The sequence below is a fragment of the Trichosurus vulpecula genome, chromosome 8, assembly GCF_011100635.1.
Source record: "Trichosurus vulpecula isolate mTriVul1 chromosome 8, mTriVul1.pri, whole genome shotgun sequence".
Lineage (NCBI taxonomy): Eukaryota > Metazoa > Chordata > Mammalia > Diprotodontia > Phalangeridae > Trichosurus > Trichosurus vulpecula.
In genome coordinates this window covers 206,098,200-206,108,150 of record NC_050580.1, presented here as the reverse complement: position 1 = coordinate 206,108,150, position 9,951 = coordinate 206,098,200, and the positions used below count along the sequence as shown (strand labels likewise).

At 38.6% G+C, this 9,951-nt stretch overlaps 1 pseudogene; it reads left to right on the top strand.

Moving 5' to 3' along the window:
- Positions 1-8,918: 8,918 nt before the first annotated feature.
- On the top strand, positions 8,919-9,422 carry LOC118829838 (annotated as a pseudogene).
- The last annotated feature ends 529 nt before the right edge of the window (positions 9,423-9,951 follow it).

Genomic DNA, 9,951 nt, shown 5'->3' with positions numbered 1-9,951 from the left:
CTGGCACCCAGAAGGTATTCAATTAATGTTTGCTGACTTGAAGAAAGGTCACTAGGAACATTGTCTTATAAGAACACACACAATAAGCATCCTGAAATGTACTGGCCTAAAGCAATATATATATAAATCCCTTTAAGATGCTCCTTACTGTCCTCCCAACCCATCCCAAACAAGTAGTTGCTATTGAGTACTTACAATGTGAGGCAATGATGGCTTGAGCGTTTTACTTGTAGTATCTCATCTAGTCCTCAAAAAATCCTGTGAAGTCTTTACTTCAAGTAAAGTATTATAATAATTAATGATAATAATAAGGCAAGTATAATTATCCTCATTACAAAGGTCAAAAAATTAAAACTAAGTGACTTGCCCTAAGTCAGACATTTAGTAAGTGGTAGAGCCAGGACTGAAATCCAGGTGTTGTTTTTTTTAAATACATTTGGGTTTTTTATTGGCTTTTTTTTCAAGTAAACATTTATCAAAGGACTATTTTTTTTGTATAAGGCGCTGTTCTAGGTTCTGGGGATACAAAAACTAAAAATGAAACATTTCCTGCCCTCAAGATTCTTAAATTCTTCTGGTTCACAAAGGGTTTGATGCATATTGTCTCATAGTTCACTTTCCATTGTACAGTATCACCTCTGAATGAAGCAAGGTAGATAGATCTCTTCAAGGGAATATCAGTTAAGGATGAGAGAGCAGAAGGGGAGACCAGTCTCAGTGCTAATCCCCTGAAAAAGGGATGATACTTGAGGCATACTAAATTATTGGTTGTTCAGTTGTTTCAGTCATGTCTGACTCTTTGTGACCCCATTTGGGGTTTTCTTGGAAAAGATACCAGTTTGCCATTTCCTTCTCCAACTTATTTTACAGATGAGGAAACTGAGGCAAGCGAGGTTAAGTGACTTGCCTGGGGTCACACAGCTAGTAAGTATCTGAGGCTGGATTTGAACTCAGGAAGATGAGTCTTCCTGATTTCAGGCCTGGTACTCTATCCACTGTGCTACCTTGTTGCCCTAGTATACTAAAGTATTCTCATTCATAATTACATCACAAAAGGGACAGCTCTCTGATATAAATATAAATATATCATACATATACACACACATATACACAAAGGAAAGGAAAGTAGGTAGTAAGGCACAGTCTATTTCAAATCTTCCAAGGTCTTCAATAATATTTATTACACAGGTGTGTGATTTTTGTCACAAAACCTAAGACTTATATTCTTTTAATAATTTACCATTGAGAACCAATGTCAACACTGCATACTAATAAGATTTGTCATGAGAGAATTTCATAGTAAGATTGTTAATGTTTAATGCACTCACATCAAAAGGTGATAATCTCGTCCCTTAAGGTCCAGGAGAACTTCTTTAAAAAATAAAGAAGAAAAATATTATTTTTGCTCTCAATTATTATGGTGGTGGTTGTCTTTTCTGTAACTGCTATTCTTTAATTTTTCTAATGCAAAGTCATCTAGTGCATACTTACAAGAGAGTAATCAGTCAAACAGGATTAATGCCTGCCTCATCTATTTTAGAGGATTGTTGGGGTGCTCAAAGAGTATCATATAATCAATATGAAAGTGTTTTGAAAAGCAGTTCGGTGCTACACAAATCCAAAGTGATTGTGGTTTTTTTCCTTGATCATTTCCCTCCTTCACTTTGCCGTTGTTCAGTCATTTAGTCGTGTGACTCTTCATGACCCTGCGGAGTAGTCTCCCTGGGATTTTCTTGGCAATAATAGCAGAGCAGTTTGCCATTTCCTTCTCCAGTAGATTAAGGCAAACAGAGATTAAGTGACTTGCCCAGAGTCACCCAACTGGTAAGTATCAAAGGCTGGATTTGAACTCAGGTCTTCGTGATTCCAGGCCCTGCACTCTATCCACTACACCACCTAGCTGCCCTATGAATTGATGAACGGTCACTGATTTTGAGACACAGAGTTATCCGCTTCCCTTTTCTTTAGCTGTGTGACCCTGGGAAAATTAGTTAATCTCTCTCTATCTGAATTCCCTCTTCAGTAGAATGGCAGTGATAATTGCACCTATGTCACAGGGTTGTTGTTATGATCAATAGATCTCTAGCATGCAAAAGAGTATATACAATTATAGACACACAGAACAGACGTCCAGGTGGTCAGACCCCCTAGAGCTGCTTTCTCTGCTTTTCCACAGCAAGGCTTTTTTGGACTTTCTCTCTCTCCCTCCTGTCAACTCACTAAGCTCTACAGTGTGAGAGCTGGTTTAGGGAACCGCACCCCAAAACCTGGGTTAGCTCTGCTTTCCTTCACTGTCCTTACAGTCAGGGATGTCGATGCCCCCATTAGAGCTTTTGACACCAGCTGCTGCCGTCTAGCCCCACAGATCAATTGTGCTGCCTTTCTGATGGTGGTAATGTTCTCACTGCCTCAGACCCTTTCTTTTTCATACTATGAGTAATGCCCTACTAAAATGAACTGAGGAAACTATTCCTTTCCCCGCACCTCCAGGCCTTCCCAAGTAGCCTGCTTTTACTACTAAATAAAAGTTTCAGATCTGCTTCCCTCAGGGCTTAACTCATTGGCTCAAAGCCTTCTGAGGTTCTGCTTTACTTCATTTCTGCCAAGCCCCTACAGGGAAAAGCAGCTGGTCTTTCCCTGCTTCTGGCTCTGAATTGCTCAGCCACTTCCTATTGAGGCAAATAGACAGTGGGATTCTACTCTAATGAAATTTATAAGCTGGGAAGCACATTTTCAGGACTCGTCCAAAAATTATAGTTACCTCCAGGTTTTCAAAAATCTATCTGAAATTTGTGCCGTGTCTTTGTCAATTCCATAAGTCTAAAATGCTATAGGTAAAATTTTGTTTTGTATACATGCACAGGTAGAAAATATTTGGGACTGAGGTCCGTTGTTTGTAGTCATAATAAAACTGTAAGAGAGCAGAGATGTATTCCTTTTTTCATATACTGTTCTAGAAATCATAACAATCTTGGAATTTTTTTTTCCTAAGAAACTATTTCTATGGGAAAAAAATTGGGTCCCTTTAAAACTTAACTCAAATTGCCTTCCTGAAGCAAGGGAGAAAGGCCAGAGTTAAATCTCATAAAATTTTGGCCTGAGAGATTAGAAGTAAAGGCAGAAATGGAATTTCTCCACTGTAATCAGGGCATACATTTACCACCAGAGGGAGCTGTTATGCATAGTTCTTTGCAGGGAAGAAAGAGATCAGAATCTGAAAATGCGCCTCCCTCACCTCCCCCCCCCCAAAAAAAAAGAAAAGAAAGAAAGAAAGAAAAAGCTGTATGAAATAACAATCAGACCTGGTTTTTTTCCTTCCTTTTTAAGCAGTGAAATCTTGTGTGAGGAATTTTTGTTGTGTTTTGTTTAAATGTTCTATGTACCAACTGGAAAGCAGAGCCCCTACCAAATATTTAGCAAGTAGTAGAAACATTGAATAAATCATGAAACCAGTGGGTGAACAAAATAATAGCAGTCCTGGAGAGAACTGTAATTGAGTCTTGGGGAAAAAATTATCCTCTTCTTCTTTTTTTTTTTTTAGAAAAAATGTCCCACTTTAGGTAAGGTGTTTGTTACCTTTAAAATAACAGGAATCGTGGCTTTTTAGAATGTTAATGAAATCAGCTGTGACATTTTGCTGTCGCTTAATAGCTTTGGTTTAGCAAGGCCAACCCTATCATGCAGAAGAGGGTGATTATTTTCTCCTAGGCTCAGTGCCTGCAATTCTGATAACTGCCACCAGATGACTGGAAAGAACTCTTGAATAAAAGATAGCAGAAACCTCTGATTAATTATTTCAGGGTAAACCTTGTGGGGAGGAAATAAGATGAATAATTCTTTAAACTAAAAGATCTTGGTTAGCATCTATAAGAAGCAACCAGAGTACTTTGATGGTGAATAACCAAGAAATGGGGGGGGTGGGGAGAACCAAGGGCTTTTGATGCCAAACAAAGCTGAAGCCTCAAAACTAAGAGACTTGGAAAAATATGAATTCAAGGTAAATTGAGAAAGAATTCTGCTGAAGTCAAAGGAAACTCAGAGTTACATTAAGCAATAGTCCTTAATGGTTAAAAACAGTAGTGAGGCACCTAATTGAACCTCAGTGTTTTTGCATTTTAAAAAATTTTCTGTAATTTGGCATTTTAAAAGGGAGATTAGTACAACTGGTTAATGTTTTTTATTAGCTTATAAGGGGTAGAAAAAATAGCCAAAACATGGCCCTGCCTTTGAGGAATGTACAAATCAATGGGGGAGATAAAACATGTACATAGATAAATTACAATGTAGTACTCTACATAGTGCTATAGGGCTACTATAAGTTAAATGTTAGTTGTGCAAAGGAAGACCATAGCCAAAACACTGCCATTTATTTGTCATAACAGATTGCTTGGAAGGAGAGGGAAGGAAACCATGATTAGAGAATAGTGCAGTGAAGAATTCAGTCCTAAGGACCAGTCCATAATTGGGATTCTCAGTCCATAAAAGGACTCTAGGGATACAGAAAGGGTGTACCTTAACAGTGTTCAAATTATGAATTCACAGCCTGTAGCCAGGAGAATCAGGCCATACAGGCATGAAAGAGCACAGTGGATGGAAACGGGAGCTCATGGAACTGGCAAGTATTAGAACAAATTTTCGTATGTTCATAGTCCACACAGTCCACTAGATTTTCAAGTTAGTGACAGAATTATTTATTCATAGCTATCATTTGGTATTTATAACAGATAGCAACATATCCTAATTAGGGGCAGGCAAAGTATATTTATCTCTCAATATGTATAAAATATATGCTTTATGAAGACTGTCCATAAGGAGAAAATCTATGTAAAGGGGAAGGTGGTCAGGAGAAGCTTGGAGGATACAGAGTGAGAGACAGAGTGGACCATTCTCCAGGGTGTCTAATCATTACACCTGCAGAAGTTGGTGGTGAAAGTGGGCCATAGAAAAGGGATACCAGGTGGTGCGATTCTGGAGATTATGGTTGCAGAGGCCTGTAGAGGACCCTGAAGTGTAAGGATAGTGGTAGCTGCTGGTAGGGTGGGGAGAAGATATCGTAGTGGGCAGTGGAAATGAATGCTTCCCCTTCCCATGGGTTTCCTATGAAGAGGAATTTTTCCATAATAGTAAAAGTTCATGTGATAAAAATGGCATATAAATTACTATTATCTTTTTAAAAAATTAAAATAAATTTATGAAATAAAACAATCATTTCCATAAGATAGTACAATAAAAAAAGATGATTGTACATGAAACTGCAAATCTACTATGCCTTGCTATTCCTTTCAAATATATAGCAAATTTATCCTGCAAATATCTTTTTTTCTCTGCCTCCCCCCACCCTAGAGATGGCTTGTATCTAATGACACAAATAGGTGTCTATGTGTATATGTGTGTATATATATATATATATATATATATGTAAATATGTATGTATTTGTGTAGTATATGATAATGTAATAGTAATGTATATATTACGTATATATGTAAAATATGTATGTAAAATTATTCTATTTTATTTATCAGTTCTTTTTTCTGGATGCAAATAGCGTCTTTCTTCATATGTCCTTTATAATTAATTTGGATATTTATAATAGACAAAATAACTCATTCCCTCAAAATTATTCTTAAAACAATATCGCTGTTACTGTGTACAGTGTTATCTTTGCTCTGCTCATTTCATTCTTTATTATTTTGTGTCTTTCCATGTTTTCTAAAATCACAGAACTCACCATTTCTTATAGCATGAAGGGCACTTGAGGGATGAATAGACTACAAGGAGATAGTCATTGGAGCACCAACCTTGTACACTTAAGCCTTGGAGGTATGAGGTACACTAGGAATGGTACCAAAATTAATTTAGATTTGGGAAATAAAAATGAAAAAACTGAAACATTTTTATTTTCCAAAAAACATGGCATGTAAATCCTTTTCTGATTTAGAAAGCCATAGTTAAACTTTAATATCTAGTGTTGCAAACATGGAGTAAATCATGCTTCCAACCTTCCAATGGGTAAGTAATGCCTTACCCATTGTACAAAACAGAAGCATGAATTTTTTATATGGTTCGAATCAAACTGGAACGAACTTATTAAACAAACTTAATCATGTAGGATTTCTAAGCCACACATGTTAAGAGAAATATAACCAAGAGGACTGAGCTGAAAACTACCTCTTAGTAACTAGTTCTACCCACTGGGGCCAAGCAGAACAACTTTCATCTTTAGTCAACATGACAGCCCTTTTAAATACTTAATCTCAGTTATTGTGATCTCCCTAAATTTCCTTTCTTTTCTGGAGGCTAACCATTCCCATTTTTTGGCCCTCCCTTTCATACCAGAGAAGAAGTCTAAATTTTTTCTTTTTCTTTTATGGGGTGTTTACGGTACCTTATTATAAAATTTGGGTTAGATATTTTCTCATAGGCTCTGTGTCATCCTCTGGACTTCACATGTCATCTGTGACTTTGCAAAACTCCCTAAAATTCCTATTTAGTTTCTCCTGCCAATCCATGATATATCACAATCCCAATAGGGAAAGTTGCAATGTGGAAGGGATAACTGTAATAGCATTTATATAGCACCATAAGGTTAGTAAATATTATCTCATTTTATCCTCAAAATAAACTTGTTCTGTTTTTATCCTGATATTACAGATGAGGAAACCAAGATTTGAGTGACTTGCCCAGGGTTACACAGCTAGTAAATTTTTGAGGTCAGATTTGAACTCAGACCTTCCTGATTCCAGGTCCCACTCTCTTTTCAGTGTGCCACCCAGCTGCCTAAGAAGAAGAGAAAGTGATAATTGATTAAGAGGCTGTGACCTCTACTGGTATCCCCACACTATGGAGAGATCTAGAAGAAAGCCCTCAGTGGATGATTCAGAGGAGGAATAGATGAGAGTTGAACAGAATGGGAAGATATAGATGTGTTGTAATCCATCCATTAGAGTGATCCATCTGAGTACCAGAATATCTCAGCAATTTCATTTGAAATATTGTTAGGGCCCTGGAGTGTAGTTTGTTCTGGCCTAGTGACCTGAACCATGGAAAGCAGCTTGGTACTTGCTTATAATCTCTTAATAAACCTTCAGCTTCAATTCCTTTTTAAATATTTTTATTTTATCCTCCCTTATTTTGAAGATGTAAAAATGGAACTGTGAACTCAGTGGAGATTGAACACATTCAATCCATTATCACTGATTAATTTCTGAGATGAAAGAGCAGTCACCATGGAAAAGAAGAGCAGTATCCCAAAGGGGAAGACACGAGAAGTAAAATTTCATCTACCAAGTATGGTGAAGAGGGGATCGATCCCTGGACAGAGTGAGCCCAGGTTATCACATTAAAATGGGAGTTTCTAAGTGCCAGAATGAAGATAACAAGGACCTGAAATGGTGATCAGGGAAGGCAACTCATAAATCCTGGTACTGTGGGGCCTGGATATATATGTTTTTCTCTTCATAGTCTTTCTGCAGCTCCCCTTGGGTGCTACATCTCTGCTATCTAGGTCTATTCCTCTTCATATTCTGACTCTCTGCTGCCAAGGGTCATGATCCTTGAAGCTATTTCCTCTTTCTGCTGACTGTCTCTCTGATCTGTGTCTATCTCAAATGTGTCTCTGCTGTCCCCCTGTACACCGTGTCTCAGACTGACTGAGTAGCTCCCTTTCAAATCTACATGACTGATGGAGAGGAGGAAGAGGGAGAAATTCCATTCTCCCCTCAAAGCAGTAGTCTCTTCACAGGCAGCACCTGGATTTCAATTTTTCTGATTTTCAAACTGCTGAAATGCTACAATTCCTCTAAGGTATAGCTCTTTAAAGTCCCCAGGGACAGGCTAATTTATTTGTTCAGTCAATTGTTATCCCCTTCTTGATTCAATTAGAGGAGTGTTCACACCTCATGAAGGGATCACAGAGTGTGTTATACCTTGTTAACATATTAAAATATCATCATTTGTGACTTTATCAACTGAGATGGGATGTATATTGGGGGAGGGGCAATGAATCACATTCCCATTTCCTTAAAATAACATCTAAAATGTTCATTTCACAGGTTCAAATCCTTTTAGATACCAAATCTTAGTTGGTCTTCATTGTACAGAGGACTTGTCCAAAGTCATTTGCTTGTCAGTGATTTACTAGATATTTCACACCCAGATATTCTCATTCCATTACACCATGACTGCTGGGGGGGGGGGCGGGGGCACTGCCAAAAGGAGGCAGTTAACTAAAGACAAACAGCATGCGTCACAATTTTTGTAAGTCCAGCTCTGATGACCAGAAGCCTTCATGGAATTCTGTAGTGGCAACCACGGTGGCATACCCAGGATGGCTGCTAGCACAGGTTCTTAGATCTACTTTACTAGGAAAAATCACTCTTTAAGGAGTCAACAATCTTCTTTAATTACATTCACTAGTCCAGGGGAAAAGTCAGTACCCTGAACTTCAGAGAAAATATAAGCAGAGAAATAAAGGCTAACAGACGGGGCTCTGACTGCTTGAATGAAAGAAATATTGCTATACAGTTTGCATACACCACTGGATCAAGACAGCCTTTACATCTGAGTAGTCGGGGAGCTCTGAACATAGGGGCACTCAGAGTCCTGACCAGGAAATTGCAAGGTCCTCATAAATGAGCCCCCAAAGCAAGCTACCAACTCAGAGTATATGTATACTTCTCAGAGCCAGAAGGCATCACAACCCTCAAGACTCAGTGCCTAATTAGAAATTAGCAAAAGGTGTGAAAGCCTTCCTACAAGCAAGCCTCCCCTAAGCAAGCTTCCCCTTAATGGGCTCCACATGAGGCCGATTAATGGGCGGAGAAGATTTTATATCCTATTAACATTACAATTCTGAGTTGGTGCCCAGAAGCTACTCTGTCTAACATTTTCTTTAAACCTAAATTTTGATGTTAATGAAATGGATACCTTGGTGTCCCAGAATTTCCATCCAGAGTGTGAGTTTTCTATCAATAAGATGATAAATATGGAGTTGCATACCAGCTATGTCTATTTTTCCATGACTTATTCCTTTAGCCATTGTAATATGGCCCTAAAACACTTCACAAACTTCTTCTGAGAACAGTCTTGAAAGAAGAAGGAACATGCAGAGAAATTTCTTTAGTACCTAATCAAAAGGGGAGGCCATCCTATTACGGAAAAGAGGTGGCAAACTGGTTGGATGACCTGCATGCCATGGAAGAAGCTCTTGTGGCTGAGAAGATTATTAATCAGGACCTACAATAAGGCAAAAGAGAAAGAAAATCCACATCTCTGTGGCTGCTTAGAGTCTGAACACCTTGACGAACAGGTGAAGATCATCAGTATGCCTGGAGATCGCATCACTAACTTGAAGAGTTTGGGATCACCTGAAAATGGTATTGGGGAATACCTGTTGGACAAGTATACTTGGAGAAGACACTAGGAGAAGACTATGAAGGTTCTCCCTAAAACTTTAAAGCCTTAGGTTCTTGAGCTCAGATACCCTAAACATGTAACTCTTCTCTCTCCAGACCAAAAACAAACAGATACCATCTAGACAGTGAAAAAAGCGGGGGCAGCTAGGTGGCACAATGAGTAGAGCACCAGCCCTGGAGTCAGGAGGACCTGAGTTCAAATGCGGCCTCAGAGACTTGACACCCTTACTAACTGTGTGACCTTGCACAAGTCACTTAACCCCAATTGCCCTGACTTCCCCCCTCCAAAAAAATGTAAGGTTACGTTGCCTCCCCTAATGCAGCTGCCCTCCTTTCCACCACAATGTGTCCTGAGACTGGTTGAAGAATTTTTGATATCAGGAGAAGGGTTGCAAGCAAGAAGAATGAGCAACACGTCATTCATGGACCTAAATGCAGCTCAGCGTACTTCAATAAACAGTAAATTCTTATTAGGTACAAAGCATTGAACTAGGTTGGGAAAGATTCAGAGATAGATGATAGATAGATAGGTGGATG